At 42.4% G+C, this 27,030-nt stretch overlaps 1 protein-coding gene across 9 annotated transcripts in view; it reads right to left on the minus strand.

Moving 5' to 3' along the window:
• The window catches only part of FHIT (fragile histidine triad diadenosine triphosphatase), a 1,502,083-nt gene extending 1,486,141 nt beyond the window's left edge, over positions 1–15,942 (minus strand). For 7 of the 9 annotated variants that reach the window (XM_063805996.1, XM_063805995.1, XM_054682039.1 and 4 more), the window contains exon 1: positions 15,766–15,942. The gene's annotated coding sequence lies outside the window, so the exon portion shown is untranslated. Of the gene's footprint in view, positions 1–15,217; positions 15,389–15,765 lie in introns of all 9 variants that reach the window. The other 2 variants (XM_063805991.1, XM_063805992.1) reach the window with 1 other exon arrangement.
• Between the last annotated feature and the right edge of the window lie 11,088 nt (positions 15,943–27,030).

The following is a 27,030-nucleotide window of genomic DNA, read 5'->3' on the forward strand; positions in this document are numbered from 1 at the left end:
TCATCTCCATTTTACAGGAAAGTGAAGCTCAGAGAGGTTGAGCACTTCATTCAAGATGACACAGCAAATGAGAGGCAAAGCCAGAAGTGAGTCCTCAGGGTCAGATAATGGGCTCTTATTTATAATTCCTCTCTCAAGAGTCCCTCCGTGACTCCCCAGTATTTGAAAAATCTTATTCTCTACAAAGTATAAATAACCCATCTGCACAGAGCAACAGTCTTCAGACAACCCAGACTTTCAGATCTTGATGGCTATGATGAGTCACACCTCATTTTGTTTACCATAGGCCATGCATTGTTCTATGCATGGAGACAGCAATAAACAGCACCAACAATTGTCCCTGCCCTCATAGTGCTATCTTTCTAGAGAGGGAAGATAGATAACATTAACACAATAAACAAAGCATTATCACCATTATGGAGAGGAAATGGGAGGCTATGCAAATTCAGAGAAATAGTAAAAGGGGATGAAGTCTGCAGTTTCTGTAGATTTCACTTGCATATACTCCCCATGCAGCCAAGACTCAGCTAACCAGAGAAATGACTTACAATCAGTAACAGAAGATGGCCCAGAAGTAGTGTGGTACAGTGCAAAATCTAACACTGAATTCTCAGTTAGGGACCTGACATAAATCACTCACCCTGCATAAGGACCAGGTGCAGGGGAGACAGCCATCAGCAAAATAGCCACTACCGCTGCCCTTCACAGAGCTTACAGTCCAAAGGGAAGAGAAGCATTGATTTAAAATCAAAGGTTAGCTCCCCCTCCTCCTCCCCCTCCCCCTCCCCCTCTCCCTCTCCCTCTGGTCTCCCTCTGATGCCGAGCCGAAGCTGGACTGTACTGCTGCCATCTCGGCTCACTGCAACCTGCCTGCCTGATTCTCCTGCCTCAGCCTGCCAAGTGCCTGCCATTGCAGGTGCACGCCGCCACGCCTGACTGGTTTTCGTATTTTTTTGGTGGAGACGGGGTTTCGCTGTGTTGGCCGGGCTGATCTCCAGCTCCTAACCGCGAGTGATCCGCCAGCCTCGGCCTCCGGAGGTGCCGGGATTGCAGACGGTGTCTGGTTCACTCAGTGCTCAATGGTGCCCAGGCTGGAGTGCAGTGGCGTGATCTCGGCTCGCTACAACCTCCACTTCCCAGCCGCCTGCCTTGGCCTCCCAAAGTGCCGAGAGTGCAGCCTCTGCCCGGCCGCCACCCCGTCTGGGAAGTGAGGAGCGTCTCTGCCTGGCCGCCTATCGTCTGGGATGTGAGGAGCCCCTCTGCCTGGCTGCCCAGTCTGGAAAGTGAGGAGCGTCTCTGCCTGGCCGCCATCCCATCTAGGAAGTGAGGAGCCCCTCTTCCCGGCCGCCATCCCATCTAGGAAGCCAGGAGCGTCTCTGCCCGGCGGCCCATCGTCTGAGATGTGGGAAGCGCCTTTGCCCCGCCGCCCCGTCTGGGATGTGAGAAGCGCCTCTGCTCAGCCGCGACCCCGTCTGGGAGGTGAGGAGCGTCTCTGCCCAGCCGCCCCGTCTGAGAAGTGAGGAGACCCTCCGCCCGGCAGCCGCCCCATCTGAGAAGTGAGGAGCCCCTCCGCCCGGCAGCCACCCCGTCTGGGAAGTGAGGAGCGTCTCCGCCTGGCAGCCACCCCGTCCGGGAGGGAGGTGGGGGTCAGCGTCCCGCCTGGCCAGCCACCCCGTCCGGGAGGTGAGGGGCGCCTCTGCCCAGCCGCCCCTACTGGGAAGTGAGGAGCCCCTCTGCCCAGCCAGCCGCCCCGTCCAGGAGGGAGGTGGGGGGATCAGCCCCCCGCCCAGCCAGCCGCCCCGTCCGGGAGGGAGGTTGGGGGGGTCAGCCCCCCACCCGGCCAGCCGCCCCGTCCGGGAGGGAGGTGGGGGGATCAGCCCCCCACCCAGCCAGCCGCCCCGTCCGGGAGGGAGGTGGGGGGGTCAGCCCCCCGCCCGGCCAGCTGCCCCGTCTGGGAGGTGAGGGGCGCCTCTGCCCAGCCGCCCCTACTGGGAAGTGAGGAGCCCCTCTGCCCGGCCAGCCGCCCCGTCCGGGAGGGAGGTGGGGGGGTCAGCCCCCCGCCCGGCCAGCCGCCCCGTCCGGGAGGGAGGTGGGGGGGTCAGCCCCCCGCCCGGCCAGCCGCCCCGTCCGGGAGGTGAGGGGCACCTCTGCCCAGCCGCCCCTACTGGGAAGTGAGGAGCCCCTCTGCCCAGCCAGCCGCCCCGTCCGAGAGGTGGGGGGGTCAGCCCCCCGCCCAGCCAGCCGCCCCGTCCCGGAGGGACGTGGGGGGGTCAGCCCCCCACCCGGCCAGCCGCCCCGTCCGGGAGGGAGGTGGGGGGGTCAGCCCCCTGCCCGGCCAGCCGCCCCGTCCGGGAGGTGAGGGTTGCCTCTGCCCGGCCTCCCCTACTGGGAAGTGAGGAGCCCCTCTGCCTGGCCACCACCCCGTCTGGGAGGTGTACCCAACAGCTCACTGAGAACGGGCCATGATGACAATGGCGGTTTTGTGTAATAGAAAGGGGGGAAAGGTGGGGAAAAGATTGAGAAATCGGATGGTTGCCGTGTCTGTGTGGAAAGAAGTAGACATGGGAGACACTTCATTTTGTTCTGTACTAAGAAAAATTCTTCTGCCTTGGGATCCTGTTGATCTGTGACCTTACCCCAAACCTGTGCTCTCTGAAACATGTGCTGTGTCCACTCAGGGTTAAATGGATTAAGGGCGGTGCAAGATGTGCTTTGTTAAACAGATGCTTGAAGGCAGCATGCTCGTTAAGAGTCATCACCACTCCCTAATCTCAAGTACCCAGGGACACAAACACTGTGGAAGGCCGCAGGGTCCTCTGCCTAGGAAAACCAGAGACCTTTGTTCACTTGTTTCTTTGTTCACTTGTTTATCTGCTGACCTTCCCTCCACTATTGTCCTATGACCCTGCCAAATCCCCCTCTGGGAGAAACACCCAAGAAAGATCAATTAAAAAAAATAAATAAATAAAATAAAATCAAAGGTTAAATAAAAGCTGTAAAAAGTATAAGAAGGAAGCAAAAGACACAGGAGCTAACCTATAGGAGACTAAGAAAGGTCAACATTCTGCCAATTGCACTGTCTGTGACCCACACCAAGTCATTTTTCCTCTTTACAGCCAGTTTTTCAAATATGCAAATAAAGGAGAGTAGACTAGATGAATCCAACCAGCTTCTTTCAAGCTCTTTTTAAAAATCTCTTGAAGCCATGATTCTAACATATAAAAATTATGTATCTCCTCTTCTTTCCACCAATTAAAAGATCCCAAACTGTCAGTCCCTTTCATTCTATTCATCTGCCTCACTACTGCTAGGGCTTTGTTCTTGATTTTCACTGCCATTTGGCAGAGAAGTCAAATCGGGAGGGATATGGATGTGATACCGCATTAGGGGGCAGAAGTGGGTATCGCAGATGCTCTGATCAGAACCTAGTGAAGGAAATGAGAAGGAATCGGGTTATACAAATGGAACCTAGGGTCCAGAGAGTGTATTAACAGGTAACAAATTAGCCTGTGGAGATAGTAGGCATTAGGGAAGCATCAGCCAGGACTGTAACTCATGTTCTGGCCAAAGGGAGGGGAAAAAAAAGTCTAGAAGTAGTGGAGAAGCAGATGAGTGGAAGAGAGGTCTAGACAGCAAACAGCATGGATCCAACCACAATACTGAGATCCAGGGACAGGAGCATTACCCATGGGAAAAAAATCCAAATTCCATACTTTGACTTCAAGGCCCTGTATGGCCTGGGCCCTATCTATACAGCCAATTTCATCTGATGTCAGTCTCCCTTTCCCTCTATGGTTCAGCCACAGGGGCCTTCTTTTCTCCCTTTGATGGTGTTAAGCTCTTTCCCACCGTAAGGCCTTGGTATAGGCTATTCCTTCTGCCTGGGACCCCATTCTATTAATACCAGCTCTTCATATGGCCAGCTCCCTCTCATCCTTTACTTAGGTCTCTGCTTAATTCTCAGCTCTTTCTGTCTGGCCATTTTATCTCAATAGGTTACTCATCCCTCTTACTATCACAGTATCTTATAATCTTCCTTCTTGTACTTGACATCTTATTATTACAGGTGTTTGCCTATGTGTTATCTGTCCCCTTCACTAGACTCCATGAGGGCAGTGCTGATATTTTATATAGATCATCCCATTTAATTCGTAACAATCTACAAAGTGGGTACTATTGTGTCCATTTTACAAAGAGAAATAAAACTGCAAAGAAAAACAACTGGCCATATATATATATATATATATATATATATATATATATATATACACGAATTCTAAACAATACTACTCATTACATTAAAACAGAATGGCAACTTAGTAGAAGCCACAAAAATCTGAAATCTTTTTATTTCAAGTGTAGCCCATGGACCAGCAACATATATATCACCTGGCAGCTTGTTGGAAATGCAAACACTTCTGGCCTCACCAGGACCCTTGCATATAGTTCCAGCAGTCCTCAACCCACAGGAGTTGGACCTAGCTGTTCCATCTGCAACAGAAAGCCAAACACAGCTAACACCTCTAGGCCAGGGAAACCTTGGCCTGTTGCCTTGTGGAAGTTCAAGAGGCTAGAGGAAGCCTTAGTTTAGAGGAAGCTTTATCCCTGCTCAGAGGAGCCAAGAGAGGGCCTCAGCTGTAGATTTTTCTGAAGCTTCCTGGCCTTGTTTTTATCCACCAAGCTGGCAGAACCCAGCAACTGGGATTTCAAACTACAGTGGCTACCTGTTTTGCTGTATCCCTAGTGTCACATCCCTCTTCTGAAGGTATCAGCAGCTCTCGTTAACCAGGGCCTTTCTGTGTGTACAGCCCTGCAAGCTTTGCACAGCACAACTCCAGCAGGCACCAGTCACATATACTCTGGTATGAATGGTGGCCTCTGATGCTAAGAATGTGGCAGCCCTGGCCCACTTCCTCTGGGTGAATCTCTCCTCTCCTAGGGTGGGCATTTGCTCCACACCTGGCCACTCACAGTACCCCTCCAACTGCCTATAGAAACAATTCCAAGTGGTAGGCATATGGCCCAAGCTAGAACTCCTTCAATCTGCTGTAAATTTTGAGGTATTATGAGCAAATAGATATATTTCAGCCCATACAATTGAGTCTCTCTAAACTTGATGGAAAAAATCTGGGATCTTTAAGGTAACATGTTATATCTGATTATTAAGATGGCAATTTAAGGTACCTTGCCTTCTAATGGAAATTTATGTAGCCAATTACAGTGCCCCCTTCTTTACATAATTTTAACCCACTGGGATTGCTTTCTAACCAGTGGTTCTTGGCCCTGGCTACAAGTTAGAATCACTAGAGCATGTCTCGTCCAGATCAATTAAATTGGGAAAGGTTGGTGGCACAGGCCTTGGTACCTCAATTTCAGCTGCGCTAGACTCTGACTACTCATCTACGTAAGGCGTCCCAAAGTGGCATATGGTGTGCTACATAGTCTATGCTTCCAGGCAGGCCAACAAAGTGGTAGACTACATCCAGTGAAAATCAGACCTGCCACTTTCTGATGATGTAGTAACTGACAGGCAGAGACTAATTTTACTTACACAAGTGGCTGTAAAACAAAATATTCCCCTCTGTCTCCACCCCACCATTTTTTGTTGTTCTACCTCTCCCACACTCTCTGCATTTGTTTTACCTCCCTCTTGCCTCTCCTGCTCTCCCTTGGATTTCTTGCCAGGATCATTCCTAGAAGAGATTGAACTGGAATCGCTAGTGCTCCAGGACTGAAACAATCTTATTCTAAGCAGGTTCCAACCCTTCCCTCCACCTGTCCCTCAGGGCTCCAAACGCATAGGTAAACTCGTGCTTCTGGGCACAGCTTAAACATCTACTGACAAAACCAAGCAGGTACCGTCCTTCAGTTAATGTGGAGTCCAAAGGCAGCAGTGAGTTTTGTATTTTGCTTTGTTTTTTCAAAACTAAGATGTGGGAAGAAGACTTCTCAGAAAATAAAAATCTTGTTCTTACCACATTCCACAGACTTCAGTGATTAAATGACTATAGATTGTATGCTCCTCCAGCCTGGTCTAACTAAAATATTCATGCATTAAACCTTGTGAGGGAGTACTGATACTTCAACATTATCTATGATGGTTTCTAACTCCAGTAGCTGTGAGTCTGAGAAACTGCAAAATATACTGAATTTTAATAGGATTCTGATTGTTAATAAAAAGAGGTAAATCCATAACAAAGAACACTAATAAACACTTAAAAAGACTCAGCAAGAGCCTTTAAGTTACAGAATCCTGAAAATGTGTATCTTTTGTGAACTTCTCAAGCAGTTTCTCAATTTTCTCTTCTATTCCCACGTATTCATCATTAAAAGAAAACACTGGCATACATACAAAATACCCCTAAAATAAGTGATTTTTAACTGCAGTTAACACTCTGGCAAAAACACTCTTTTTCCCACCCTTTCTCTTTCTCTGTATGGAGTCAACAGACCAGAAAAGTAAGGCCACTACATTGTGAAATAACCTCCTGGTGGGCAGAAAGGTTCAGGAATTGCTGAAAAATGAAATTACGGTGCTGGGTAATATATATTCAAGCCAAGAATGTTCCTGGACCGTTGATATAAGGGTTTAAATATAAATATAAATACTCAAATATAACTGTATGCATCTTCTATGAGTCAGAAAAACAACTTTCCAAAGGAAAGGGTCTGAAAGGGGATCAGAATATGCTACCCCAAAATATGCCACTTTGGCATAAGGGTTATTTGAGTTGAAGGCAATTAAGAACAGCAGATTCAGAAAAAACAACAACAACAAAAAAAACACCTCTGCCCTCCTCCATCTAGCTAAAAGCAGGGCATAGATTTTCCTTTGTAAAGGTGACATATTTTCTATAAATAAAGGTGTTCCCCTTTCCCTACCAGAGAGAAGACTTCTTACCTGCATAAACAAACCTTACTAAACAACCTTCATTTACCATACATTTTCCTAGTCATTTTTTCACAGTTTATCCCCCTACCCCAGAAGCCCAAATCCCCTTGTCCTTTTGTAACCACCCAACAGGTTCATTTTGCCTGCTGCCCAGATGGTTTATCCAGAGACAGGAATTGCAACAGAGAAAGAATTTAATTCATGCAGAGCCGGCTGAACAGGAGACCAGAGTTTTATTATTACTGAGATCAGTCTCCCTGGAACATTTCAGAGACTGGGATTTTTTAAGGATAATTTGGTGGGTAGCGGGCCAGGTAGTGGGGAGTGCTGATCGGTCGAATTGGAGATGAAATCACAGGGAGTCAAAGCTGTCCTCCTGTGCTGAGTCAGTTCCTGCATGGAGGCACAAGACCAAATGAGCCAGTTTATCAATCTGGGTGGTGCTATCTGATCCATCAAGGGCAAGGTTGGAAAAATATCTCCAGCACCAACCTTAGGTTTTGATGTTATCCCTAGGAGCAACTGGGGAGGTTTAGAATCTTGTGGCCTCTAGTTGCATGACTCCTAAACCATAATTTCTAAACTTGTGGCTAATTTGTTAGTCCTAGGGGGTTTGGGAAAGGGTTGTTACCATCTTTGTTCCAAAGTTACACTATAAACTAAGATCCTCCCAAAGTTAGTCTGGCCTACGCGCAGGAATGAACGAGGACAGCTTGGAGGTTAGAAGCAAGTTAGATGCAGTTAGGTCAGATCTCTTTCACCGTCATAATTTTTGCAAAGGAGGTTTCACTTTGTCTAGTTTCTTCTCCACATAATATATAAGCCCCCAGACCTAACCACCTCTTTAGGGTCTTCACTTCTTTTCTATGAAGGCCTCTGTATGCATATGTAATAAATGATTTCTCCTCTTAATCTGTCTTTTGTCAGTTTACTTTTCAGTGCCCCAGGAGCAGAACCTAAGAAAGTAGAGAAAGGATTGTTTTTCTTTTTTCCTCCCTCACGATCACCACACTTATGGATTATCAAGAAAATTAAAGGTATGTAATCAAATTAGCTTAATTATTCTTCTGCTTTGGCAGAGGATGGGGGTAGGAAAAAAACTTTATAACAGGCAGCCTTTCTAGAAGTGGTTCATTTCAATGGTTCATTTCAAGCTACTCAATTAGAATGTAAGAATATTACCGGTAAAAATGAGTGGTATTTTATCTGAACAACTGTTTAGACCCTTTCAATAACACTGCCATAGATCATGAAAGCATGTCACTGAGTTTCTTTGGAACACAGTTTTAATGGGATTATAGCCCCCCACCCCACCCCCAGCTATGAGGAATGAGGCAAACTAAGTACAGGACGAGAAACACAACCTGAAATTCAATATAAGGAAAACCCTTAGACAAGCACAGCAAGAGATACAAGGAGGGTAGGGGAGAAAGAGTGTCCCTGGTAGTTAATCTCAAAGATAACTAGTGCACAATTTATAGTTAGTTCATCAAATTCCATGACAGCTTTGTGATGGCGCTTTTCTTTCATTCCCAAAGCCTTCAAAATGCTACTTTCTAGATATTTCATTCCCCACTCAGACCTTTTACCTATTGGATTATACCTGATTCATTCCACGATGCTGTGTTATTAGAATCAGTGGTTTTCAATGTTAAATGCACTTTAGAATCAGCTGCGAATCATTCCACAATGCTGTGTTATTAGAATCAGTGGTTTTCAATCTTAGATGCACTTTAGAATCAGCTGGGAAATGTAAAAAATAAACAAACAAAAGAAATCACACAAACAAAAAAAACACCTGCTCCCCTCCCCACTCTTTCGGTTATCTGGATGGGACCAGCCCCAGGTGATTCTAACTTACAGCCAAGCCTGAGAGCCACTAGTTGGAAAGCAATCCAAACAAATTAAAATTACCTAATGAAGGAATAAACTTACATTAGGAGGCCAGGTACCTCGAATTCCCATCCTAATAATCAGATATAATATGTTAATTTAAGGATCCCAGATTTTGTCCATCAAATTTAGAAAGACTCAATTTTATGGGATGAAATATATCTATTTGCCCATGATGGGGTTCAGGACATACTACCCTGAAATATTGTAAGCTGAATGAATTTGAGAAGACAGCAGAAGCCAGAAGGTCAGAGGTCACTCTCTGACCTTCCTTCTGCCCTCCTCTGAAGCAGGTCATAAAACCTAGGAAGAATTATCTGGCCTTCTCCTGAAGCAGGTCTAAGACCCTCCTGTGAAAGGTTTCTCACTTCCCATACCTGGAGTGAAAGAACATCCTTATCTCTGAAAACAAAGGGTTACAGAGAATCTGAACAAACAGGTCTTGCTATGTTTCCTCCCATTATTAGCTCATATTTTCTTATTCAATCATACTTCTACACAACTATGTACTTCTTCATCAAATCTAGCATAAAAAATACACAGGTTTACCAGTTTTGGGGGTCTTCATTTCATTATGAAGAATCCTGTGTCACATAAAACTTACGTTAAATAAATCTGTGTGCTTTTCTCTCGTTAATCTGTCTTTTGTTACAGGGGAGTCAACCAAGAACCTGAGGGTGAGGAAAAGATACTTCTCCTCCCCGACCCCATAATACTCCAACTTTTACAGAGGATTGAAGAAATTCCAAACATCATATCATAGAGGTAAGCAAAAACAGTAGAATTAAAGGTGATCTAGTCCTCTTAGTATTCAAAATATGATAAACAAGGAAACAGAGCAGGATGCATCAACTTGTGTTTTTTATTGACAATGATAAGAATAAAATCATTAGCTACCATTTATGGAGTACCAGTTACTGTGTTAAGCATTTCAATGGGTTACCTCACTGAAAACTAAAAACATCCCTCTGCAATAGAAATTATCGCCCCCATTTCACAAATCAGGAAATTGAAGCTCAGAGAGATTTGGACACTTTCCCCAGAGTCACACACATAGAAAGTAGCAGAACCAAGATTAAAGTCCAGGTCTTTTGCTCTATCGAGTCCATTCTCTTAACTACATCATCTGTCACCTAGACCACTGAAGACTCTCCTAAGTACTTGCTACTCAAAGGACGATCCATGGACCAGCAGCATCAGTCTGTTAGAAATACTGACTCTCTGACCCTTTCCAGGTCTTTAATTTAATCAGAATCTGCATTTTAAGATCAGCAGGAGACTTGTATGCACATTAAAATTAAAGAAGCACAAACATACATGCTTATCCCACATCAACTATTACCTCAGATAAATTCATTATCCATATTGCATCCATACTTTTTAAAACCTGATTTACTTGACAAATAAAAATTGTGTATGTTTATGGTATACAACATGATGTTTTGAAATATGTATCCCATGTGGAATGGCTACATCAAGCTAATTAATATGGACTACCTCAAATACTTATTTATTTGTGGTGAGAATGTCAGAGGTGTTCGAACCGGAGCAACTCCATCTTCAATAGGGGCTGGGTAAAATAAGGCTGAGATCTACTAGGCTGCATTCCCAGGAGGTTAAGCCATTCTTAGTCACAAGATAAGATAGAAGGTTGGCACAAGATACGGGTAATAAAGACCTTGCTGATAAAACAGGTTGCAGTAGAGAAGTTGGCTAAAACCCCCAAAACCAAAATGGCGACAAGAGTGACCTCTGGTCGTCCTCACTGCTATACTCCCTCCAGCGCCATGACAGTTTAGAAATGCCATGGCAATGTCAGAAAGTTACCCTATATGGTCTAAAAAGAGGAGTCATGAATAATCCATGCCTTGTTTAGCATATCATCAAGAAATAACCATAAAAATGAGAAACCAGCCGCCCTCAGGACTGCTCCGTCTATGGAGTAGCCATCCTTTTATTCCTTTACTTTCTTAACAAACTTGCTTTCACTTTACTCTGTGGACTTGCCCTGAATTCTTTCTTGCATAAGACCCAAGAACCCTCTCTTGGGGTCTGGATCAAGACCCCTTTCTGGGAACAAGAACACTTAAAGTCTACACTCTAAGTAATCTTCAATAATACAATACATAGCTATACATCCATACTTTTATGAAAACAAATCCAACAATTTCATTTCCCCATTTAAGGCCATTAAACAGTTTCCCAAATGCCCTCGGAATAAGGTCGAAATGCAGGTAACCGGACTCTGCATAGTATTACTCAGGCTCACCATTCTCAGCAAACTAACACAGGAACAGAAAAGCAAACACCACACATTCTCACTCATAAGTGGGAGATGAACAATGAGAACGCATGGACACAGGGAGGGGAACATCACACACCGGGGCCTGTTGTGGGGTAGAGGGGGAAGGGGAGGGAGAGCATTAGGACAAATACCTAATGCATGCAGGGCTTAAAACCTAGATGACAGATTGACAGGTGCAGCAAACCACCATGGCACATGTATACCTATTAACAAACCTGTACATTCTGTACATGTATCCCAGAACTTAAAGTAAAATTTTAAAAAAATTTAAAAAAAGAAAAACATATCTATTACTCAGGCTCACCTCTGCAGCCTTATTCTCTCCACCACCTCCAGCCATTGATTTTCATACCCTAAGCACACAGACCTTCTTTCTGCTCATCAAATCCCAACATCCCCTCCCTCCCTCCCTCCTTTCCTCCATTGTACTAGGTTCTTCCCTGCCGAGAATATACCCTCACTCACCCCATCAGTGCCTCCCTACCAGCCCCATTTACTGCTCTCACCAGAGCAGATGCAGTGCCTGGAACAGAGTTAGGAGCAAGATAAATGTGCTGAATAAAAACATGTTTAGGATACTGAGGGCCTCCGCTGTTTCCTTTGTCCTTCTCCTCTGCTGTTGCTGTGATCCTCATTCCTGTTGCTCCTTCCCTGTTCCCTGCATCACTTCTTTTCAGTAACTCACCTCCTTATCAGTAACCTCATGGCTATTGAAGTTGTCAGCTTTAGAAAGAAGCACTGCCACATCCCCATGGTCATTGCCCCAGGATTACTCACCAGCTGGATGACAACTGCCTCACTCTAACCCTGAGGCTCCTGGGATAGGACCAATCCTTTCTAGAGATGGAAAGAAGGCTCCACTGACAGAAACAGGCTGCTTTTAAATCAAGGATTTAATATATAGGTGGAACCATAGATCAGGGACCTCTCAGCAGGCAGTACCGAGCCAAAAGCTTCACTGTCTCTCTGCCCACACAAGAGAGTGTCACTGTGCTGACAAGACAGGTTACCAAGAGTTGTGAGGAACTTCATATTTTAAATGTGATGACCAAGTGTGCTACTCTAAGAAAACAAGTGGCAAACAAATCCTTTTATAATATAAATATCTGCTTAAAGTTTTAAATCTTGAGAAAATGTGAATTTTCATATATCAGGCTTACAATAACAAAAATAAGAGCTATTATATTTATCTATTGACTGCAAGCTGTTAAGAGCCTGACAACATGCTCAAAGCTTTAAACACACTTTCTTCTTCATCATCACTGTGAGGTAGAAATGCTTATTATCCCTATTTTAAGAGAGAAAACCAAGGGCTAAGTAACCTGTCTAAAAGGCACAGCTGGGAATTAAATCATGGGTCCCCAGACAACCCCTCTACTGCTTCTCTGCTATGTCTTACTATATAGATCACTTTCTCATCTGAGAAGTCACAGATATGGACATTCCCAAAGAGACAACCCCTTGGAGAATGATCTCAAAGGCTGAGATTTTTCTCTGCAATGTACATGTTGAAAGCAAAGTAACCTCCTACATCTTATATTTCAAAGCTGCACTTCTGCATTAAAAGAGTAAACAGATTCAATGAAGAGATGTGGGAACAGGGTACTTATGAATGCAATGCCACAAGTACTTTTTCAGTGTCTACTGGTGGTCAGGCACTGTGGTGGAAGATGAATGATCAGACTATCAGTTGGGAGAGTGTGGGGGTGGGGGCATGGGGGTGATGAGGAGAACTTCTCAAATAGAGTGTTTCAGGAATGTTTAGCCAATAATTCATAAAACTGTTACTTTATTACCTAACTATATGGAAATCATCTTTCAGAAGAGACCAGAGTTACCTGCCTTATTATCTGTGAATACATAATTGAAAGGGCCAATATGTCTTCCAAAATGAAAGTCACAACTTGATAGATTTCTGAGAGTTCATATTAGAGGGTCAGATTTTAACATGTGAGTGCAAACATAGTGTCAGAATTTGTTCTCAAGTGTCTGAAAGAACAAAAGAGAAAAGAGTAATGGGAGCCAAAACCAGACTAACTTCCAAAATGGAAACAGAGCACGTTGAAGTTGCATAAACACACAAATAAAGATGGGGACACAAAAACATTTCCTAAAGCATTCTATCAAAGGCTGCAGGAAAAAGGCCAAGACAAGGATACCAAATAGAAAAGCATAAGCCTAAAAAGGTTATCCACACTACTGTGAGGACTCCAGAAACCTGCCTTCTTGCAGAAACGGGATACTTTTGACATGAGGGCATGAGATGAAGATTGCAGACTACTTCGTAACACACTCTCCTCATTTATAAAATAAGAGTTAGATTAGATTATTTATAAGGTCCTTCCAGTCTGAATGCATTAAGTCCTTATCATCTATGTGGTCCTTGCACCTTAAGAGAGATGACCATATAAAGAAGCTCAAAAAACATTTGTTGAATTCATGAAGTATTACAACCTTACCAATAATAAATAAGATAATTTATAACAATTGGTCCTGGTCTGTGGCCTTGAAAGAGTAAATTAGAGGAGAAACCATTATCTAAAGAGCTACACATCTGGTGTTCCTGCTAGCTGACTGCTGGTGGAATGAAAATAACCCTGGACTTGAAAATAAGATGCTTGGTTCTAGTCTAATCTCTGACACAAACCAACTGTGTGACCTTGGGCAAACTGCTTTACCACCTGGGCCAGTTTCCTAATCTCTAAAATAAAGGTATTCTAAAACTATATACATATATATATGGAATCTTTATTATAGGCCAAGAAGTGTTCCAAGATCTTTGCATTAGAATTAAATGATCTCAAAGGTTTTTGCAGCTCAAATGTTTAGTATCTAACTACAGAGGCAGCATGGTATAATTAAAAGATTCCAAATTCTGTAGCCAGAAAGGTTGGACTCCTCCTCAGCTCTGTAAGGTAAGGTCTTTCTCTAAGCAGAGACTGTTAAGCAGAAGGGCTTACAGTCTCAGTCCTTTTATTCACCAGTGTTTTAACTTGAACAAGTTACTTAGCTTTCCTAGCCTTAGTTTTCTAATCTGTAAAGTTGATATAAAAATGGTTCTCACTCTCATATAGCTTTTAAGAGGATTAAATTATAACACATATATTTTATTGAATATATATTATATTGCTAGCTGTGTAATCATGGGCTATCTTCTCAAGTTTTTTCTCATATACAAATGGGAAATGTAGTATTAAAAAGAGATCATGTGAACATGTTCTAAATGGTCAAGTGTTAGTGGTTTCGGAAGCATGTACGTTAATACTTGGAACACCGTATACAACAATCCCATATCTAATACTTACAACAGTATATGCAATCAATAACAACACACAGACACACACACACACACACACACACACACAAACCCTAGACTTCTTTCTTTACTAAATATTTCTAGTCCAGGTTGCAGCAGGTGGACACAGGCCGGCAGCCATGAACGCACGTCCACATGGGAGTTGTAGTTCCGAGTCAAGCGGCTGCTCTACAGAACGGCTAGAAGCGAAACTTCATCTCCCAGGAGACATCTCGCCGTGCAAAATGGCACGCCACGAGGTGGAGTACCTGCCCGACGAGAAACAAGAGGCGGGACTGCAACTCCCAGAAGCCTCCGCGGCCAAGGCCTCAAGCCGCAGGCTGAAGCCAAGGAGGGAGAGTTCAGGTAGATCCGGCTTAACATCAGGTGCGAGTAGGGACCGCCCTTGGTAGTCTGGGCCCGGCCCAGGTCAGAACCTTTCTAACACAACCACTGTGGGTATTTTCTATTGGTCCCAGCACATTTCTGAGAGACCAGAATAATAATAGCAGTAAATCTGCAAGTGGTAAACTTTCACAAGCATAACCTCAATTTAGATTTCGGCTTCAGGCAACATCCTTTGGCCACTTGACCTGGGAGCATTGAGCTCCTTGTTTCCCAGATAAGCGCTGTGAGTGGCTGTTCCAAGGTAACACAGCGAGGGCAGAATGTGAGCCTACAGAGAAATCTGCAGATGCATCTCAAGTTCCACTAACCTGCCTCCTTACCCCCCGCCACCACCAACTTGGATATACCTTTAAAATCCCCCCCTTTGACGCTAAAAATAAAAACAACAACCATAAAATAAGTGTAAGAAAGTCCGACCAAGTACCGATGAGTTCTCCCACAACAATAAATTCGATGCCTTTTTGTCTGTTTTTGAAGTAGCAATGTAAAATTATCTCCCAAAATGCTGCCTTCTCTGTACTCCGGTTTGCTCCTGTCCTGGGCACGTGTTCAGCAACCCCTTAGGGGAATCCAGAGCTGCGTGTTTAACACAGACCTGTTGGGACGGATTTTCGTTACTTGTCTATGAAACTGACGAACCATCCCAAAACGGCGGGTGCCGACTACACCCCCAGAGCCAAGAGCTGTGGCGTCCCCGGACCCGCTGGCGTGGCCCCGTGCCTCAGTTTCCCCAATGTATAAACACGGTGGAGGAGGAACGGGTTAGGGCTAGGGTCGGTGCTTGGGAATTGGGGGGCCCGAGTCCCCACCCTGAGACCCTCGTGGGGCGGAAGAGTACTCGGGACAGAAGCCCACCGCCCCGTGAGCGGCGCCGGCCCCACTGGGCTCCGGGGTGATGACCTGACGCGCGTGGAAATCCAGACCCGCGCCCCAGAAACAGTATTCCACTTGGGCTTGCCTCCCCGCCCCTACCTTCCAGGATGTTGGCAGCTGGGAATGAAAGGCAGAGGGAGGGAGCGCGGGGCCGGAGTGCCGCCTGGGAGTGTGCCCACTGGGTGGCCGCCTGAGGGACCCGGGAACAGAGGGCAAAAAGTCCTGTGACGGGACAGAGCGGAGTGGGGACTGCAATTCCCAGAAGACCCCACGGTAGGGGCGGGACCCAAGATGGCCGCTTGTCTGGGGACAGGAGCGGAGGCCAATACGCGCAGAGCATGCGCCTACGCCGGGCCAATTGAAAGCCATAGTGACAGTAACCCTGATTCAGGGGCGGGAAACACCACAGAAGACAAGTTGAGGTGAGAATCCCCTTAGAAGGGGGTTTGGGGCATAAATCGCACAATCTTTGGCTTTTTCTAACTAGAAAAAGAAACATGATTCTTTTCACGTGTAATGAAAGGCTGTACCGCACTTTTGCTTTTTTCTTTCCTCCCAAAACGCGTTTAACTATCCCTTCACGACTTCCCACTGGCTGGATTTCTTTTCGTTTCATTTCCCCACTCTGGATCTTTCTGGATTCCTTAAGCCTTCTTTTCTTTATGTGTCTCTCAGAAACACAGACTTGCAGTCCCTGGCTTGATCCATCAAATGATGTGGTCATTTACGACTACGCTCAGCCCTCCCTGGCATCCTAACAAAATTGCACCACATGCTCCCCTTCTCTTTTCCTTTCTGTCTTTTCTGTGCTGTTTTTCTCCTTAGCATTTGTCGTTACGAAGCACTGTATAAAATTTACGTATTTATCTTTTTTACCATCTTACTTTCTCACTAGAATGCAAGATCCATGCAGATGTGGATTTTTGTTTTGGTCACTGTAGTCTTTCTAGCACCTAGAAAAGTGCCCAGCACATAGTAAATACACCGTATTTTCAATAATTGAACGAAATCTAGAGTGACCTTTCTCCTCTAGTCTCCCTTTCTCTGGTGCAGATCAACCCGTTTCTGACCACCATGGTTCCTTGTGCTTGTTCCCCTGTTTAATCCAAAATCATTATTGATGTATTCTGTGCCAAATGCCATGTGGGTGCTGGAGAAATCATTGATTCAGACCCAATTCCTAACCTCAAAATGCTCTGAGTCTAGTGACGTATGAAAAGTAAAATTAATTTTACAATAAATGCAATTACAAATTGCAGAACACCTAAGTAATTTTCACAAGGTCATGCAGCTCCTAAGCAAGCACTAGATTCCTGGCTGCAGACTCTTGCCATTACATCGGGAAAAACAAAGAGCAGTTTTCTCTCAGACAAACACTAAGATAGGTCCCCATTTTCCTTAGCACCATTTCCTTTCTCTGTCTCTCACTTTTTTATTTGGCCTGATTCATTACATGCAGGCAATTACATCAAGTCTTAGATCTCTCATTATTTCTAATATTTGAATCCCATGGAGAGTAGCAAGGTGTCCTACAAAGTGTCCTGGTGTGAAAATCTGATGTCCTTGGAAGCTTGACTCTCAGAGAATGTCACACTGGATTATAGTTCATCACACAGACACCATGGCCACATAAAATATTATCAAATTGTGAATAACAAAGTGAAATTGAAAAAAAAATTATAGTTAAAACAGCAGGAATGTGATCAATATATGTACAGACTGATTTTGTGCATAGAGATTAAAACCCCTGTTCAGGCTTCCTAGCCTAATCTTCTGTCAATTTGGGGTCATTTCCTGTAATACAATTCTTTGTTGCTTTTATGAGCACAGACTTAGCTCAGCAGTCCCAGCTATTCTCAAGCTGATCGACATGAGAGATTTCAACACATGTGTCAGCAGCCAGACTAAACGTGGAAGAAAATCAGAAGCATTTGAAACTGTAAAGCTCAATAACTTTCCTCCTCCTGAGAAAGCATCAGCCTATAATCATTACATCTTCCACTTAGCAGTCAAAAGGCAAATGTCATGAACATACTCGGGGTCTAAACAGTGGTGTCTAATGATTATTGCACTGTTGTCAGATAGCCTAATATGAGCACATAGGTATTACTTCATCTGTGGATAATGCTGACTGCTGGGCTCAAGGTCACCCACGACCTTGAGCAACAGATACATTCACAAAGAGCATGAAGACATGGAACTTGCATTGGATTCAGGACCTTCAAGTGCCAAGACAATCAGTGGGAGGTTACTGTCTGATCTGCAACTTGACTGAATTAATAACCACCTTAGTTTGGGTTCTCCCAGAAGCAGATCTGGAGACAGGTATTCAAGAGCAAGTATTTTATTTAGGAGGTTATCGCAGGAAACACCAGTAAGAGACTAAGAAAGTGAAATAGGGAAGAGAAGACCAAAAAGATGCCTTTTCTAGCACATTACCGCTAGAGGCACCCAGAACTTAATCCTCCTAGAAATCTCTAGGAAACAATGTGGAATATGTACCTTAGACTGAGTGATTCCACCAAGAGGACAAGATAACTGGGTTGTTTAAACACCAACTACCGTCAGTCAATGATTGGGGGCAGCTTTCAGGGATTATTAAGACCCTGGCTTGTCTGCAATGCTCCAAGAGTAGAAAGAGTTGCCTCAGTGGCCACAGAAAGCCAGAGATAGAAGAATTAAGAGTCAGATTGGTATACGGTGAAATAGTAAGGGAATATAGCATACTGGCGGGGCACAAATAATATCTGCTACAGGTGGCTTTGGTTTACCACAAGCTCATGTCACTGAAACTAACAGAATAAGAATAAGTCAGAAACTAAGTAGATAAATACAAAAAGCCCAAGCAGCCTACCACCTTCTATCACTCATCAACAATTAAGATAGATTGTACTTTCTAAATCCTCACTAAGACATACAAACCAAACAATAGCAGAAGCCTCATTTACACTGGGGAATAGGAACTCTTTGGGCGTTTAAGGAGGGTGCTTTGGGAGCTTTGGGGCATGGTAGTGCAAGGAGAAAGAAGATTAAGAAAAGGGGAAAAGGACATTTAAAGAAACATGTTAAAAACATTGTGTTTTTCATTTTATGGTCTTGAAACATGAGTAAAGGGCGTGGATATTTTAAGAAAGTAGCATCAAGATCTGGGTGACTTTTAGACCCAGAAGACAATTTTGTGAAAGACTTCTGTGGATTGTGCCATTATAGTACTTCTTCATAGCAAATATCTTTACTTGAAATTATACCCACATTTATTTGTCCTTTTGTTTATCATCTGTCTCCTTCAAACAAAAGGTAAACTCCATGAAGGTAAGAACTTTGTTTTCAGGCCAGGCACGGTGGCTCATGCCTGTAATCCCAGCACTTTGGGAGGCCGAGGTGGGCAGATCACGAGGAGTTTGAAACCAGCCTGGCCAACATGGTGAAAACCCATCTCTACCAAAAATACAAAAATTAGCCAGGCATGGTGGCTCACGCCTGTAGTCCCCGCTACTTAGGAGGCTGAGGCAAGGAATCACTTGAGCCTGGGAGGCAGAGGCTGCAGTGAGCCAAGATTGTGCCACTGCACTCCAGCCCAAGTGACAGAGCGAGACTCCATCTCAAAAAAAAAAAAAAAAAAAAACAACTTTATTTTTGTGTTATTCATTAGTCGGCACTCAATAAATATGTGGTTAACAAATGACTATATTATGGCTACAAAAAGTAAACAGGGTAAGTACTAGAAGAGCCTGACATTTGTACCACTTGTATCATTCAACTAAATCATAAAGGTAAGAGGCACTGGTAACTACACAATAACCCCCCATTATCACGAAGCTTGGGGCCATCCTTGTGTGTAGAAAAACTGGAGGTCACATAATGTTCTTTGGCTTTAGTCAAACACTTCCAACAGCATCCTCTTCAAGCACACACGGCCTACAAGGAAATCTTTACCATGGAAACAGAATTTCAAAACTAAAAAGTCCGTAGAGGTCAAAGATTTCAACCCTCTGCATAATTCATCTTAGCCATATGTTACAGGTCACAATTCAGACCTTCAGACAAGAATCTTTATTTATTTGTAATTTATTACAAATTTATTTGAAAAAATAATATCTAATACAAAAATATTATATTAGAAAAAAGGAGAAACAATGCATTATTTTTGTAATACAAAGTATAGAAAGCTTGGGAAACTCAGTCGTACCCAAACGCTCTAGTCTGCTTCACACATTTCTTAACCTGTGATCATTAAGCTTTTTGGCTACCAATGGAGAATTCTGGTTGCCAGTAAGAGCCATCTTATGATGTGCTGAAAATTTTCTAAATTTTTCACCTATGTTTTTTTTTTTCTGTCATCTTATTTCTCCCTTTGTTGTTCTGTGTTAAATGTATTCCTTGGGTAGATTTGTTCATCAGATATTTAGAGATCTGTCTGTTCCCTATAGCTTGTGAACATATGCATGCTGTCTGCTTTTAACTGTGCCTCATAAATAATCACACTTAATCCTTCTTAGTGCCATCTTTTGCAATCATCTTCCAGTTACCTAGAACATAAGGTGCATAAAACTAAGCTCAGTGTCCAAGCTGTGATCTCAGTAGGGTGGCTCAGAATTAAGCGATGATTTTTCATCACTCTCTTTCAAGAAATTATGGCTCTAAACTTATTGCCCTGGTTTCACTGCAGCTTTAAAGACATTTCATCATTCTAGAAGATAAGACCCATTAAAAGCATTTTCTAAAAACTAAAAAATATAGTAGAGGAGAGTGCAGTTTCAATTCAGTTCCGTGTTTTATACATTGAGGGTTACTCTGCGAGCCATTGTGTTAGAGGCTGGAATTCACAAGTGAATAAGACACAGTCTCTGGAGTGGTACGGTAGTGAATACTGTAAGCATGTAAACAGATGAGCAAATCAGTGTGATTCCCCATATGAGCCAATGCCAGAATGAGTGGATTCTGCCACCTATAGTGAAGGAGAGACAGGGGTTCTGGGCAGAGGCAACAGTACATGGCAAGCACCAGAGTTCAGGCAGGTAAACGAATCAGTCTACAACCTAAATTGGAAGTAGGATAGCAGTGAAAGAAACCAGAAGAGTCCCAAGAACCAGCTCATGAGGGTTTCCTAGGTAACTCCCTAGTTTGCCGTAAAAGTAATTGAAAGCCTTGTAACTATAAAATAAATAGCTTAATTTGGAGGCAAAATGGGGAAAATCATTCAACAAATATTTATTGAGCATTTACTATATGCCAGGGTTGCAATGGTGAGTAAATCATTTAAAAAAAAAAATCCCTACCCTTGTGGGACCTCTAGAAGAGTAGACAAGCCATACTCTAATATACAAATGTATAGTCTATCATAGGTATTGATAAATGCTAGGGGTAAAAAAGCAGAGTGAAAGGCTAGAAAGTGATAGGTGGTCTTCTTTTACATAGGGGGTCAGGGAAGGCCTCTTTGAAGAGATGTCATCTGAACAAAGATCTCAGTGAAGTGGGGATGGGAGGCAGCCATGAGGAAATCTATGCAAGAAAGTTCCAAACAGGCGGTACAGTAAGTGCAAAGTCCTTAAGACACAAACAAGTCCTTAAGATACAAACAAGTCCTTAAGATACACCATGCTGGCATGGTAGAAGAACAGCCAGAAAGCCATGTGGCTGGAGAAGAGTGAACGAGAAGAAAAGCAATGGAAAGGAGGTCAAAGGCAATCAGAGGCCAGATCATGAAGGGTTTGGTAGGCCATGGTAAGATCTCCAGGACAAATGTTAAACTGGTCCATAAATGTAGCCATCAGACAGTATATACAGTATGACCCATTCGTGTGAACATAAAAAGATTGTGTGTTACACACACACATAATTATTGAGGCTCATAATCACTTTGAGGACAGATGTGTTTTAGAAATTAATAATTTGTTGTTTTTTAGAAAGGTATATGTCTATACCATTTGGTATATAACACGTCTAGAGAAGTCTTATGACAGCACCCTGTCATCAAACATATTGATATGTCTGCAACAAAACATATATGGGATAAGCAAACACTAAATATAGTCTTCCACCAGGTTAATCTTTTGGTTTTCAAGCTTTTTGGATTTCAAAATTTCAGATCCAGAATTGTGAATCTCTATTTGTACATGTGTGGAAAACTTCCAGGAGTGTCCCATTGTTCATTGTTGTGAACAAAGGTTGGAGGAGTGAGATGGCTTTGGTGGCTGAAGTATCTTTTATTCTACTTTTTATCATGCCGAATACACTTCTTTACCATGTATTATTTATGTCATTGAAATAATGCAAGTTTAAAAATATTTTTTAATGTAGATATCAGTGTTTTTATTCACGTAGTCTTTGGGTATTAACAATATGAATGGAAATCAGGGAAAATATTTTAAACAAAAAAAGTAATAGAGAAGATTTTGAATATTCATTATATAATTGCTTCTATATTTGAGTTCTTAGTAATGAAATATTCAACTTTTACTGTGTCTCTGTATGCTTTTCAAATTTTTGTCTTGTAAATACTTTTGTGGACTATAGGGTCATAGTATAAAGATAATTTTGTAAGGAGCAGGAAATTCATATCTAAAATTCAGTAAAATATATTTTTAAATTTTATGGTAAATCATATTTCCTAATGTTCCAAGAAGTTTCTTCTGTTTCCTTATAGAACATGGTCCATTCTCAGGACCTGCGGTGTACTGTTTTGTTTTGTTTTCAAGGCAAATCTGTGGGGTTTTATTTCCATGTTTTGATAACAGAATGTCATGCTTGTGATAAATACTTGCCTGAAAGATATTTATAATGTACAAGCCCTAAAATATTTAGACATTTTTTAATTGCAATTTTCAACCTCCCTATTTCCTACCACTCTCCCCCAACAAAAATTCAGAGAGATGTATTTAACAGACACCACATTTCATGGTGAATGTTATTGGCTGTGTGGCTGAAAACTGTAATTAGCCATGCCTCACTGATTCATACATGAATCGTTTTGAGGTTCATTATTCCACTGGAATGTTAATGAACATGAATACAAAAATACTCTTGAGAGATTTTCTTTTTATCTTGGTAAAGTACATATGGTACGGGGAAAAAAAACCTTGAAAATAATTAGTGAAAAAATACTTAGTGTATATAACTAGACCCTTGATTTTTTTTTTTTAATTATTATACTTTAAGTTCGGGGATACATGTGCAGAACACGCAGGTTTGTTACATAGGTATACACGTGCCATGGTGGTTTGCTGCACCCATCAGCCCATCATCAACATTAGGTAGTTCTCCTAATGCTATCCCTCCCCTAGACCCCAACCCCTGACAGGCCCCTGTGTGTGATGTTCCTCTCCCTGTGTCCATGTGTTCTGATTGTTCAACTCCCACTTATGAGTGAGAACATGCGGTGTTTGGTTCTGTTCCTGTGTTAGTTTGCTGAGAATGATGGTTTCTGGAAACCATCCATGTCCCTCCAAAGGACATGAACTCATCCTTCTTTATGGCTGCAAAGTATTCCATAGTGTATATATGCCACATTTCCGTTATCCAGTCTATCATTGATGGGTGTTTGGGTTGGTTCCAAGTCTTTGCTATTGTGAACAGAGCTGCAATAAACATGTATGCATGTGACTTAATAATAGAATGATTTATAATCCTTTGGGTATATACCCAGGATTTGCCCATGCCTATGTCCTGAATGGTATTACCTAGGTTTTCTTCTAGGGTTTTTATGGTTTTATGTCTTTTGTATAAGATGTAAGGAAGTGGCCAGTTTATGTTTTCTGCATATGGCTAGCATATGCAGAAATGGTGCTTTCCCAACACCATTTATTATATAGGGAATCCTTTCCCCATTGATTGTTTTTGTCAGGTTTGTCAAAGATCAAATGGTTGTAGATGTGTGGCATTATTTCTGAGGACTGTGTTCTGTTCCATTGGTCTATATATCTGTTTTGGTACCAGTACCATGCTGTTTTGGTTACTGCAGCCTTATAGTCTAGTTTGAAGTCAGGTAGCCTAATGCCTCCAGCTTTGTTCTTTTTAAATAGGATTGTCTTGGCTATTGCTTCTCAGTCTGTTGGCTAAGATCAAATGTAGTATTGTCTTGGCTATACAAGCTCTTTTTTGGTTCCATATGAACTTTAAAGTAGTTTTTTCTAATTCTGTGAAGAAAGTCAATGGTAGCTTGATGGGGATAGCGTTGAATCTATAAATTACTTTGGGCAGTATGGCCATTTTCATGATATTGATTCTTCCTATCCATGAGCATGGAATGTTTTTCCATTTGTTTGGGTCCTCTCTTATTCCCTTGAGCAGTGGTTTGTAGTTCTCCTTGAAGAGTTCCTTCACATCCCTTGTAAGTTGTATTCCCAGGTATTTTATTCTGTTTGTAGCAATTGTGAATGGGAGTTCACACATGATTTGGCTCTCTGTTTGTCCATTATTAGTGTATAGGAAAGCTTGTGATTTTTGCACATTGATTTTGTATCCTGAGAATTTGCTGAAGTTGCTTATCCACTTAAGGAGATTTTGGGCTGAGACAATGGGGTTTTCTAAATATACAATCATGTCATCTGCAAACAGAGACAATTGGACTTCCTCTCTTCCTATTTGAATACCCTTTATTTCTATCTCTTGCCTGATTGCCCTGGCCAGAACTTCCAATACTATGTTGAATAGGAGTGGTGAGAGAGGGCATCCTTGTCTTGTGCCAGTTTTCCAAGGGAATGCTTCCAGCTTTTGCCCATTCAGTATGATATTGGCTGTGGGTTTGTCATAAATAGCTCTTATTATTTTGAGATACATTCCGTCAACACCGAGTTTATTAAGAGTAAAATGTTTAGCATGAAGCGGTGTTGAATTTTATCGAAGGCCTTTTCTGCATCTATTGAGATAATCGTGGTATTTGACATTGGTTCTGTTTCTGTGAGGGATTACGTTTATTGATTTGCGTATGTTGAATCAGCCTTGCATCCCAGGGATGAAGCTGACTTCATCGTGGGGGATAAGCTCTTTGATGTGCTGCTGGATTCGGTTTGCCAGTATTTTATTGAGGATTTTCTTATCAATGTTCATCAGGGATATTGGCCTGAAATTTTCTTTTTTTGTTGTTGTGTCTTTGCCAGGTTTTGGTATCAGGATGATGCTGGTCTCATAAAATGAGTTAGGGAGGAGTCCCTCTTTTTCTATTTATTGTTTGGAATAATTTCAGAAGGAATGGTACCAGCTCTTCTTTGTACCTCTGGTAGAATTCGGCTGTGAATCTGTCTGGTCCTGGACTTCTTTTGGTTGGTAGGCTATTAATTACTGCCTCAATTTCAGAACTTGTTATTGGTCTATTCAGGGATTTGACTTCTTCCTGGTTTAGTCTTGGGAGGGTGTATGTGTCCAGGAATTTATCCATTTCTTCTAGATTATCCAGTTTATTTGCATAGAGGTATTTGTGGTATTCTCTGATGGTAGTTTGTATTTCTGTGGGATCAGTGGTGATATCCCCTTTATCATTTTTTATTGTGTGTATTTGATTCTTCTCTCTTTTCTTCTTTATTAGTCTAGCTAGCAGTCTATCTATTTTGTTAATCTATTCAAAAAACCAGCTCCTGGATTCATTGATTTTTTGAAGGGTTTTCTGTGTGTCTATCTCCTTCATTTCTGCTCTGACCTTAGTTATTTCTTGTTTTCTGCTAGCTTTTGAATTTGTTTGTTCTTGCTTCTCTAGTTCTTTTAATCGTGATGTTAGAGTGTCAATTTTTGATCTTTCCTGCTTTCTCCTGTGGGCATTTAGTGCTATAAATTTCCCTCTAAGTACTGCTTTAACTGTGTCCCAGAGATTCTGGTACATTGTATCTTGGTTCTCATTGGTTTCAAAGAACTTGTTTATTTCTGCCTTAATTTCATTATTTACCCAGTAGTCACTCAGGAGCAGGTTGTTCAGTTTCCAAGTAGTTGTGCAGTTTTGAGTGAGTTTCTTAATCCTGCATTCTAATTTGATTGCACTGTAGTCTGAGAGACTGTTTGTTATGATTTCCGTTCTTTTGCACTTGCTGAGGAGTGCTTTACTTCCAATTTTGTGGTCAATTTTAGAATAAGTGTGATGTGGTGCTGAGAAGAATGTATATTCTGTTGATTTGGATTGGAGAGTTATGTAGATCCATATTAGGTCTGCTTCGTCCAAGCTGAGTTCAAGTCCTGAATATCCTTGTTAATTTTCTGTCTCGTTGATTTGTCTAATATTGACAGTGGGGTATTAAAGTCTCCCACTATTATTGTGTGGGAGTCTAAGTCTCTTTGTAGGTCTCTAAGAACTTGCTTTATGAATCTGGTTCCTCCTGTATTTGGTGCATGTATATTTAGGATAGTTAGCTCTTCTTGTTGTGTTGATCCCTTTACCATTATGTAATGCCCTTCTTTGTCTTTTTTGATCTTTGTTGGTTTAAAGTCTGTTTTATCAGAGACTAGGATTGCAACCCCTGCTTTTGTGTGTGTGTGTGCTTTCCATTTGCTTGGTAAATATTACTCTGTCCCTTTATTGTGAGCCTATATGTGTCTCTGCATGTGAGATGGGTCTCCTGAATACAGCACACCAATGGGTCTTGACCCTATCCAATTTGCCAGTCTGTGTCTTTTAACTGGAGCATTTAGCCCATTTACATTTAAGGTTAATATTGTTATGTATTAATTTGATCCTGTCATTACAATGCTAGCTGGTTATTTTGCCCATTAGTTGATGTGGTTTCTTCATAGTGTCAATGGTCTTTACAATTTGGTATGTTTTTGCAATGGCTGGTATCAGTTTTTCCTTTCCATATTTAGTGCTTCCTTCAGGAGCTCTTGTAAGGCAGGCCTGGTAGTGACAGAATCTCTCAGCATTTGCTTGTCTGTAAAGGATTTTTTTTTCTCCTTCGCTCATGAAGCATCGTTTGGCTGGATATGAAATTCTGGGTTGAAAATTCTTTTAAGAATGTTGAATATTGGCTCCCACTCTCTTCTGGCTTGTAGGGTTTCTGGAGAGACATCCACTGTTAGTCCCTTTGTAGGTAACCCAACCTTTCTCTCTGGCTGCCCTTAACATTTTTTTCCTTCATTTCAACCTTGATGAATCTGATGATTATGTGTCTTGGGGTTGCTCTTCTGGAGGAGTATCTTTGTGGTGTTCTCTGTATTTCCTGAATTTGAATGTTGGCCTCTCTTGCTAGGTTGGGGAAGTTCTCCTGGATAATATCCTGAAGAGTGTTTTCCAGCTTGGTTCCATTCTCCCTGTCACTTTCAGGTACTCCAATCAAATGTAGGTTTGGTCTTTTCACATAGTCCCATATTTCTTGGGGGCTTTGTTCATTTCTTTTCATTCTTTTTTCTCTAATCTTGTCTTCACACTTTATTTCATTAATTTGA

Source organism: Pan troglodytes, chromosome 2, assembly GCF_028858775.2.
Source record: "Pan troglodytes isolate AG18354 chromosome 2, NHGRI_mPanTro3-v2.0_pri, whole genome shotgun sequence".
Lineage (NCBI taxonomy): Eukaryota > Metazoa > Chordata > Mammalia > Primates > Hominidae > Pan > Pan troglodytes.